This window comes from Salvelinus sp. IW2-2015, linkage group LG12 (genome assembly GCF_002910315.2).
Source record: "Salvelinus sp. IW2-2015 linkage group LG12, ASM291031v2, whole genome shotgun sequence".
NCBI lineage: Eukaryota > Metazoa > Chordata > Actinopteri > Salmoniformes > Salmonidae > Salvelinus > Salvelinus sp. IW2-2015.
In genome coordinates, this window is record NC_036852.1 from 6040549 (window position 1) to 6052212 (window position 11664).

The 11664-nt window shown below is 45.6% G+C and overlaps 1 long non-coding RNA gene across 2 annotated transcripts; it reads left to right on the plus strand.

Annotated features, from left to right (window-relative positions):
• Positions 1–7488: 7488 nt before the first annotated feature.
• Positions 7489–8200, plus strand: LOC111971141 (uncharacterized). Of its 2 annotated transcripts, none has more exons than XR_002878227.2 (3): positions 7489–7634; positions 7765–7917; positions 8120–8200. It is a non-coding gene; the product is annotated as an uncharacterized lncRNA (long non-coding RNA). The 2 variants fall into 2 exon arrangements; XR_002878226.2 differs by having other exon boundaries at positions 7526–7634; positions 7838–7917.
• The last annotated feature ends 3464 nt before the right edge of the window (positions 8201–11664 follow it).

The window sequence follows — 11664 nt, forward strand, 5'->3', positions numbered from 1 at the left end:
CTGGGCATCGGCACAGGAATGCTCGGCCATGGAGCGGAGTTTTGCCGCTCCCCATTCCGCAGGAGGATTCCCGGACCAGGTACATCGTCTCAGTATGTCCTGACTGTGAAACGCCCGGAAGCTCTGGACTGGGTACTGTCCGGAAGCACGCTCTGGACTGGGTAACTGTCGCCGGAGCTCTGGACTGGTTACTGTCGCCGAGCTCTGGACTGGGTAACTGTCGCCGGACGCTCTGGACTGGGTACTGTCGCCGGACGCTCTGGACTGAACGTCAGCCGGATGGCTGGGGACGTCGCAGGAAGACCTGCGTGCAGGGTCCGCCTGGTCGTACCGACTACTGAACGCAACCTCAGGGCAGAGCGCGAGAGAGCCAGCGCATCTACCGACTGGGGAGCGCACATGAGAGGCCTGATGTGTGGCTGCTCACAGGTCGCACCAGACTGTGACACGCACTCAGGAGACGTGCGGGAAAACAGACCTACTGTTGCTGTAAGGCACCACCTAGAGCACCTGTTGCGATCTAAGCCTGCATTCAATTTACCCTTTCGGAATTACACACTTCGCACACACATTGCGCTGACTTAGACAGAACTCCACTGCTGTGGAGGCGCACTGGAGACCTGCCTCTAGAAGGGGCCAGCTACCGACTGAGGTCCTAGATGAGGGGCAGCTCCAGCGACTGAAGCGCCGCTCCGGATAGGAGCAGCTCCTGACTGAGGGCCATCTCAGACTGAGGCAGCTCCGGACACTGATGGCAGCTCCGGACTTGAGGTGCAGCTCCGACCTGAAGGCACTCACGACTAGGGCAAGCTCTCATCCTGACTTAAGGGCAGGCTCTGGCAGCTCCTACTGACGGCGCGCTCGGCAGCTCCTACTGACGGGCGCGCTGCGCTCAGGACAACGGGCGTCTGCGCTCAGCAACGCAGCTCAGCGTCGCTGGCACAGGAGGAACTACGGCGCTGGACAGGAGAGACTCACGGCCGCGACAAGAGGAGACCTCACGACGCCTGACTGGAGGAATCTGCAGCGCTGAGCACCGGAGCACTTACGTGCCGGAGACGGAGAGACAGCCTGTGCGGGGGCTTCCACGAGGCTGGTGCATGGAGTACCGGATTAGCATCGGACCGTGAAGCGCCTACAAGTCACAGAGCACCAGCCTGCCCAACCCTACCTGGCCTGAATTGCTCCTTAGCCAAGCCAGTGCGCAGAGGTGCGAATAGGCCGCACGGCTGTGCTGGCGACCAGGGACACCATGCGTTATGGTGCCTGTACCCCGGCCCGAGGAGACGCACTGGAGACCAGAGCGTTGAGCCGGCTTCATGCACACTGGCTCGAATGCCCCACCTAGCACCGGCCGAGACGAGTCGTTATGTACCGCCCTTACGCTAAAACGTGCCTGCCCGGTCCCTCTTCTCTCCACCGAACACGGGTCTGCTCAGGTCTCCTACCTGCCTCCACACTCCCATGTCCCCCTCCAACCCGCTTTGGCTGCCTCGTTCCTCGTTCCCACGCCCACTAACCCTCTGCACGCCTCAACTAGAACCACCAGCCCTCTCGACTTTCCCCCCGCTGCCCCCTCCCAGCTCAGCTTTGGAGCCGGCCTACTCTCCCAACCTCGTGCCAGGTCCCCTTCGCCGTCCCCATGAATCTACCCTCCACAGATCCCAAACGAGTCCTGCGATCTCTGCGATGCTTTGCCGCCATCACCTGCTTGTTCTTTGCTTTGTGTGTTTCTGTAACGCTCTTCCTCTCCCCTCGGCACGAGCGCCAGTAACGAACATGTGACCACATGCGCGCGTAGGCGTATTGCCCATAAACATTCTTATCATACAAACGACACCACAGAAACAAAACAATACATACGATCACCGCTGAAATACAAACATCCAACAGTTCCATTGTGGCGACACCAACACCTATCACCTGGAAAATAAACCACCCACCGAAAAACCCAGTTGGAAAAAGGCCTACCCTAAGCTATGATTCCTCAATCAGAGACAACTAACCGACACCTTGCCTACTATTGACAATCATCACCCAGCCAAACAACAAAAAAACCAACACTAGAAAACGACATAGATAACCCACCCAACTCACGCCCTGACCATACTAAAACAAAGAAATAACAAAAGATCTAAGGTCAGAACGTGACACAGTGCCATCTAGTGGATATAAATGAATTACAGCTATTTGCTTTTACCACCTTGCTACATTGAGAATATATCAGATATTTCATATTTGCTTGCTAGGCTTATATATCCATMTTATTCTATATGTATTTTATTCTATTCTATATTCTACTTTTCTGGAAGCGAATAAAGTGAGAACATTATTGTTTTAACCTGTTTTAAACGTACAGTATACTCCCATTTTATTTGGCATATTGTCAGTATAGTGCTATAAAAAAGTATTTGTCCCCTTTCTAATCTTCTCTATTTTTACATATTTTTGATACTGAATGTTATCAGATCTTCAACCAAAACCTAATATTAGATAAAGGGAACCTGAGTGAACAAGTAACACAACAATTATATTCTTATTTCATTCATTTCAGAAACAAAGTTATGCAACACTCAATGCCCCTGTGAAAAAGGAAATTCCCTCTTACACTCAATAACTGGTTGTGTCACCTTTAGTTGCAATGACTCCAACCAAATGCTTCCTGTAGTCGTTGATCAGTCTCTCACGTAAATGTGGAGGAATTTTGTTTCACCTTTCCATGAAGTGCTGCTGTAACTCAGTGACATTTGTGGGTTTTCAAGCATGTATTACTTGTTTCAAGTCCTGCCACAACGTCTCAATTGGGATTAGGTCTGGACTTTGACTAGGTCATTCCAAAACTTCAAATTTCTTTCTTTTTAGCCATTTTCATGTGTGTTTTGGATCATTGTCCTGCTGCATGACCCAGCTGCGCTTCAGCTTCAGCTTACAGACAGATGTCCTGATTTTCACCTGTAGAATTCTCTGATACAGAGAAGAATTCATGGTTCTTTCTATTACGGAAGGTCGTCCAGGTGCTGAGGCAAGAAAGCGTCCCCAAACCATCACACGACAACCACCATGCTTGACCATTGGTATAAGGTTCTTACTGTGGAATTCAGTGTTTGGTTTTTGCCAGGCATAATGGGACCCACTCTGACCTGCAGCATCAGGTAGGTTCACAGCGCAAGCTACACAGCCTCCTCATCCTTTGGTTTGGCTTCTCTTCAAGGTTACCCACCACTTTGGCTTGCTAGGAAGGCCTAATGTTTCTTTATATTTCGCCCTTTTTTCTTTTCATTGTTTTTGTTGTCATTTTCAATTTTCAAACATTTGCCGGATGTTCTGGACTGGGGACCGTCGCTGGAGACCCCGGACTGGGGACCGTCGTCGGAGGCCCCGGGCTGGGGACCGTCGCCGGAGGCCCCGGGCTGGGGACCGTCGCCGGAGGCCCCGGGCTGGGGACCGTCGCCGGAGGCCCCGGACTGTGGATCGTCCTGGACGCTCCGACGTAGCCCCCGCTTTGGACGTTCCGACGTGGCCCGTCGTGAGTTCCCTACTGGCCCGCGTATGGGTTCCGTAGTGCCCGTCGTTGGATTCCGGATGTGCCCGTCGTTGCAGGTTTCCGTACGGATGCCCGTCTTGGATGTTCCGACTGGGCCCAGTCTTGGAACGTCCGATCACTTTGCCGTTCCTTTGCAGGGTTCCGAGACTATGCCGTCTTGAGGTTCCGTATGCGTACTGTCGCCGGACTCTGCATGAACTGGGTGGTACCGGCTAGGGAACGCACCTCAGCGAATCAGGAGAGAACCAGGGACTGCACCCTGGATGCACTGAGGCCTGCGTGCGTGTGCCGCAAACTGTATACCGCTACGGACACGCACCTCAGGCGAGTGCGGGAGAAAGAACAGGCGTATGACCCTGGAACACTGGAGCTCGTACGTGTGCCGGACTGTGTACCGGGCTGCAGACACGCACCTCAGGCGAAGTGCGGAAGCAGCACAGGACTACTGACTGTGAGGCGTACTTGAGTTGGACGTGTAGAGCTAGACCAACCCGTCTTGGCTGATGTTTTATATATGACGCACTGGCTTGCAACTCACCGGAAGACACAATACGCACATCCGAGCGCAGATTTCCTGCATCCAAGGGAGGTCAGACTGGAGACCAGGAGCGCCTGAGCCCACCTCCTCCTCGGCTAGGAGCCCATTCTCGCCCGCAATGCGGAGCTGGAATTAGAGCGCACCGGGCCTAGAATAGCGCACTGGAGACACCTTCGTCCACCGACATAACACGCGCTGACCAGTAACACTCTCCCCACTGTAAGCACGAGGATTGTCAGTCTCCTACATGACTCACCAAATCTCCCGTGTGCCCCCCGCCAAAAATGTATTGTGGCTGCCTCTCGGGCTTTCCTGTACCGTCTTACCCTATATGTCCCTCTCCTCTATTCTCCGTATTTCTCCTCGTATTTATCCCTTCCTCTGCCTGTTTCCACCTGCATTCCATGGGCAAAGTCTTGATCCCCTCCATTACCCTCCCAGTACCGATTCCCTCCACCTCATGTTTTCTCCCGGGTCCATATGTCCACTCTTCTTTATCACGCTCTTTTCCTTATTAATGCTGTAATTCGTCACGGTTCTCATAACGTACAGACCAAGGCGCAGGCTGACTGATGAATACATTCTTCTTTATTAAAAACGAAGAAACCACTAAACAACTAACAAGAAATAACAAAAGAAACGTGACGCTATAAAACACGAGAGCTACATTGCAAACTACACATAGCACAATACCCACAAAAACCAAACAATGTAAAATGCATCTAAAATAGGGATCCCCAATCAGAAGACAATGATAAACAGCGTCTCTGATGAACCAATTCAGCCACCATCAGACCTACATTTACCTAGACAATACCAAAACCCCTGTTCACACGGCCTTCACGGAACACTGCTCCCCACAACCGTAAGGCTCTCCAGAGTAGTAGAGTCCCTGCACAACGCAATCACTTGGGGCAAACTACCTGCCCTCCAGACACCTACACCACCCCGATTCACAGGAAGGCCATAAAAGATCATCAAGGACAACAACCAACCTCAGCCCATGCCTGTTCACCCGCTATCATCCAGACAGCCCGGTCATACAGCTGGCATCAACAGTAGGACCAGAGACTGAAAAAACAGCTTCTATCTCAAGTCACAGACTTTAAAACACACACTAACACTCGAGTGGCTGCTGCCAACATATCGATCTCAACCTCCAGTCACCTTTAATAAATGAACTGATGGAAAATGACAAACATGTTCACTAGCCACTTTAACAATCCACTTAATTAAATGATATATGATTACTGTACCTCTATATCATCTACTGCATCTTCATCTTTATGTAATACATGATCACTAGCCACTTCTTAACTACTGCACTTTTATTTTACATCCAACATTACATACTCATCATATACATACGTATCGATACCATCTACTGGCTATTCTACGCGTTCTGTACCATCACTCATTCATATACTTTCATGTACATATTCTTTATCCCTTTACAACTTGTCTGTGTATAAGTAGTATTTGGAATTGTATAGGTTAATTACTCTTGTAATTACATCATTGTCGAACTAGAAAAGCACAAGCATTTCGCTACACTCGCATTAACATCTGCTAACCATGTGTATGTAAAAATACAATTTATTTGATTTGATTTGAACCCATAAGATATACAAAACCCTAGACAAGACAAGAACACCCTACCACCCATCGTCACACCCTGACCTAACCAAAATAATAAAGAAAACAAAGATAACTAAGGTCAGGGCGTGACAGTGGTATGCTACCCATTCCATTACTGTACGTATTCATGTCTCACTGACCACTTTTTAACTCTGTTTATTTTCCCCACACACTGTCTTTATCAGTCTCATATTTCTGAATAAAGGAGGGGCCGGAGGAAGGAGAGTTACACTGAAACCTGCAGAGGTCCAGAAGGTAAGATGGGCAAAAGGGCACTGACTTCACACTTTTTGACCCTGTTTGAAATGTCTGTCTGAGCRTAGGACACAAAGACTTTAAGGTATTGAACAATATGTTAACTGTCGTGTCTATATAGGTTACACTGRTGAAATGTGTCTTTCTTTCTCTTAGAACCACATCCAAACATGAAAGTCTTTGCTTTTGGTCTCCTGCTCCTGGTGGCCGTCATCTATGGTAAATATCATCTCTTCATGTTGAACCATCCTACTGTCTTTCTTTTCAAAAGTTCAGATTAATATAACCTCGATAGTAGGTCAGTAGTGCGCACTAGACTACACACTATGGCCTATGGCCAGTGACTTTCAAGGTTTAGTCGTGTTTTCGTTAATGTTTCTCTATTTCTCTATTTCTCTCTCTTTCTCTCCACCCTCTCTCAGGTGAGGCCCTGCAGGGCCATAACTGTGTCCGGGCCACGCCAGGCAGTGCTGATTGTGTGGGGACTGTGGAGACCTGTCCTCCTGAGCTGGACGCCTGTGCCAAAGTGACCTACCCTTCCCCTTATGGTGAGTCCCAGCACCATTCAGTCAGCATGGCATATAGCCACAATCACTGCCACAGTGCCTTATTAATCCGGCCAGAAATCCATCAAAGACATACACACACACACAACAGAAATCTATTTACTAGGTAGGCCTACAAGATTATCACTCAGTCYTAAGTCATTTTACCCACTGGACAAAAACTGGTTGAGTCAATGTTGTTTTCATGTCATTTTAACCCCCAAAAAATCTATGTGATGACGTTGAATCAACATAGAAAACTGATTGGGTTTGAAAAAGGTCATCAACTCTTTTTATCACCCAGCTTTGAACCTAAATCCAATGACATGGTGACATTTCCTGTTGATTTCATGTTGAATTCGCGTTAGTTGACAACTCAACCAAATGTAAATCAAACCTAGATGTTGAACTGACGTCTGTGCCCTGTGGGTATCATCGTCATCATCATGTCTCTCCCCCCTCTCTATCTGTCTCTCTCTATTTCTCCAGAGCACACCTTCCACAAGTCCTGCTTCAAGATGATGGAGTGCCTGAAGCTTGGTGCGACCGAGGGACTGAGAGTCACCTGCTGCAACTGGGACAAATGCAACGTATAAGACCCATGCCTCTACTCACCTTCTGTATCATTGGTAAGCATGTGGCTGGAGCCCTGTTCAAATGGCAAGGAAATACATTCAGTATTGCAAAATGATATTTTAATCTTTTGTTCCTGATTTCAACATATGTCTAAATGTCATAAGAATAACTTGTTTACAATATGATATGAATGATTAATCATCCAACACCACCTCTTACATAAACTTTGCACACCAGTCAGTTGTTTGGTTGAGCTTTAATATTTCGAAATTCTCTTGACKCCCTGTCCCAATGTGGAATGTCCCAGTATGGAACACGACACTGCAAACCTTTGTCTCGTGAAATCCGGGAACTTCCATTCTTTTACAGAGAGATATAGGGCACTGCTTGTGCTAAATCTGAGTAAATACATTGCCCAATATCTCACACAAGTGACTCATAGATAGCAGGTTAATTAGCATACTATGCTGTATAAAAGGAGAAGGAGAAGGAGAGGAGAGTAAAGGAAGCTCAACACACCTAAAGGAAATACAATCAGGTGAGCAACTACTCTACTATCTACAGCTTTGTCTCATGATATTGTGCTACTGGGGTTGTGAAATGGTTTGGTTCAGATGTTTTTGCCACATTTCAAATAAATCAGACTACATTGGACCTACATGTTGCAGTTGTTGAACATCGCATAATCCCACCACATAGACGAGTCTTTGGTGATTTCTTCTTCTATTGTTGGAACGACAGATCAAAAGACTCCTGAAGAAAGAAAAAATGGAAAGCTGTATGTTTTTCTCTCCTTCTCCTGCTGCTGGCATGTAGCTTTGGTGAGTCTGCCCAACAAGGTCTTCATCTTTTTCATCTCTTTATTTGACAGGGACAATGCCAAATAAACACATGTACCAGATTAAAGCTTGCTTGCTTTATTCTCATCTCCATTCTTTAATCTCCAGTCTCCCAGTCTACACACTGGATAACCAGACACACTCCAATACAACAGAGATAATGCTGTTCTTCTGTTTTCTCCAGGAGAGGGCCTGAGATGCAACCGTTGTATTGGCAAAGGCTGCAGAAACACAGGAGACCTGCCGTATTGACCATGACACCCTGCGGCACGCTATTCAAGCCTCACTCCGTACGTATCTATTATCCCTTCACTAGGCAGTATACCCTGAGGTTTCATGTATATATCCCTTCACTAGCAGTACCCTGGTTCACTGTTATACCCTTCACTAGCAGTATCCCTGATTTCATCTGTTATATCCCTTCACTAGGAGTATCCCTGAGTTTCATCTGTATATATCCCTTCATAGCAGTATACCCTGAGTTTCATCTGTTATACCCTCACTGAGTACCCGTTTCACTGTATATCCCTTCACTAGGCAGTATACCCTGAGTTCATCTGTATATATCCTTCACTAGCAGTATACCCTGAGTATCTGTATATATCCTTCACTGCATATACCTGAGTTTCATCTGTAATATTCCCTTCACTAGGCAGTATACCTGAGTCATCGTATATATCCTTCACAGGCAGTATACCCTGAGTTCATCTGTATATATCCCTTCACTAGGCATATTACCCTGAGTTCATCGTATATATCCCTTCACTAGCAGTTACCTGAGTTTCATCTGTATTATATCCTTCACTAGGCAGTATACCTGAGTTTCATCTGTATAGTATCCCTTCACATAGCAGTATACCCTATTTCATCTGATATATCCTTACTAGGCAGTATACCCTGAGGTTCATCTTATATATCCCTCACTAGGCAGTATACCCTGAGTTTCATCTGTATTATATCCCTTCACTAGGCACTTTACTGTGTTTAACCCTAGGATCAGTAACCAATTGGGAAAACACAAAATATTGGATCTTTTGATTGACATCTAAGGAAAACGTTTGCTTTATCCAATCAAGAAAAAATATGCTGGTTGTCTTCTGTATCTGGTGTTTTATCCTGTCTCGCTTCTCTCTCTCCACAGCTATCTCATACTTCAAGAGATGCATGAAGATGTCAGAATGCATGCTGCTGGGAAGCAACAGGACATTGATGCCTATTTGCTGCACCACCAACCAATGCAACTGAAGAGACACATCCTCTGTCTACATTGTCACGCCATGACCTTAGAGATCCTTATTTATTCTCTATGTTTGGTTAGGTCAGGGTGTGACTCGGGTGGGATAAATCTATGTTTTCTATTTCTTGTTGTTTAGCAGTGTGGTTCCCAATCAGAGGCAGCTGTCTATCTTGTCTCTGATTGGGGATCATAAATAAGTAGTATTTTCCGTTTGGGGTTTTGTGGGGTGTTGTTTTCTGTTTAGGTTGTTTCCCTGACAGAACTGTGCGCTTTCGTTTTCTCCTTTTGTCATTTTGTTTTGAGTGTTTTTGTGAACATTAAATCATGAACACTTTTCACGTTGCCCTTTTGGTCTCATTCCGACGACGAACGTTACAACCATACTGTATACTATACAGTCCATTAATTGTACTAATCAATGCACATGATTGAAACTGTCAAGAAGTAACAGACATAAAGTTGTACTGTTTGTTCCAAACAGTTTGCATTTATTTATTATTTATGTTTGACATAATTAACATGTGATTAGCCAGGTGATGGCCTGAAACATGAGCACTGCACTGAGCATGTTCAGTTTACATTATAAGTCATACACAAGTCATATGCAGGACTAGTTTATAGCCTYTATTATGTATTACCCAATACCTCCACAGAAAATATAGACTACATTTAGTTGTTCTGTTGAGGGTGTGATATCTTAAAATTATCATTACACACTCTGTCCCGATGTGGAATGTCCACATGTGGAACAGAGCAGACCATGGATAACTATAGTTTGCAGAAAGTAAAACATTTGACTACTTTTCTAAGCTATTTGAAAACAGATCTCAGAAATGGACTACTTTTCTAAGCTATTTGAAAACAGATCTCAGAAATGGACTACTTTTCTAAGCTATTTAAATACAGATCTCAGAATGTAACTACTTTTGTTTAACTATTTGAATACAGATCTGAGAAAGCAACTGCTTCAAAAAGTACAGTGGCAAGAAAAAGTATGTGAACCCTTTGGAARTACCTGGATTACTGCATAAATTGGTCATGCAATTTGATCTGATCTTCATCTAAGTCACAACAATAGACAAACACAGTCTGCTTGAACTAATAACACCCAAACAATTATACGTTTTCATGTCTTGATTGAGCATACCGTGTTAACACTCACAGTGCAGGGTGGGGAAACTATGTGAACCCTTGGAACAATAGACAAACACAGTGTGCTTAAACTAATAACACACAAACTATTGTATTTTTCTTGTCTATATTGAATACATCATTTWAACATTCCCAGTGTAGGTTGGAAAAAGTATGTGAACCCCTAGGCTAATGACTTTTCCAAAAGCTAAAGATMTAATAACTGGTTGACCCTCCTTTGGCAGCAATAAACTCAARCAATTGTTTTCTGTAGTTGCGGATCAGACCTGCACAACGGTRAGGAMGAATTTTGGAACATTCATCTTTACCAAAKTGTTTCAYTTCAGRAATATTCTTAGGATGTCTGGTGTGAACCGCTCTCGAGGTCATGCCACAGCATTTTAAAATCGGYWTGAGGTCAGGACTCTGACTGGGCCACTCCAGAAGGTGTATTTGCTTCTGTTGAAGCCATTCTGTTGTTGATTTACTTCTGTGTTTTAGGTCGTTGTTCTGTTGCATCACCCAACTTCTGTTGAGCTTCAATTCGAGGATAGTTAGCCTTACATTCTRCTSCTKAATGTCTTGATAAACTTGGGAATTCATTTTTCCGTCGATGACAGCAAGCTGTCCAGGCCCTGAGGCAGCAAAGCAGCCCCAAACCACGATTCTCCCTCCACCATACTTTACAGTTGGGATGAGGTTTTGATGTTGGTGTGCTGTGCCTTTTTTTCTCCACACATAGTGCTGTGTGTTCCTTCCAAACAACTCAACTTTAGTTTAATCGGTCCACAGAATATTTTGCCAGAAGCGCTGTGGAACATCCAGGTGCTCTTTTGTGAACTTCAGACTTGCAGCAATGTTTTTTTTGGACAGCAGTAGCTTCTTCCGTGGTGTCCTCCCATGAACACCATTCTTGTTTAGTGTTTTACATATTGTAGACTTGTCAACAGAGATGTTAGCATGTTCGAGAGATTTCTATAAGTCTTTAGCTGACACTCTAGGATTCTTCTTAACCTCAGTGAGCATTCTGCACTGTGCTCTTGTAGTCATCTTTGGACTGCAGGACGGCCACTCCTAGGGAGAGTAGCAACAGTGCTGAACTTTCTCCATTTATAGACAACTTGTCTTACCGTGGACTGATGAATATCAGCAATATTCCAGCTTAATGAGAGTCAAAAATTCTTCATCTTAGGTCTTCTGAGATCTCTTTTGTTTCGAGGCATGGTTCACATCAGGCAATGCTTCTTGTGAATAGCAAACGCACATTTTGTGACTGTTTTTTATAGGGCAGGGCAGCTCTAACCAACATCTCCAATCTCGTCTCATTGATTGGTCTCCAGGTTAGCTGACTCCTGACTCCA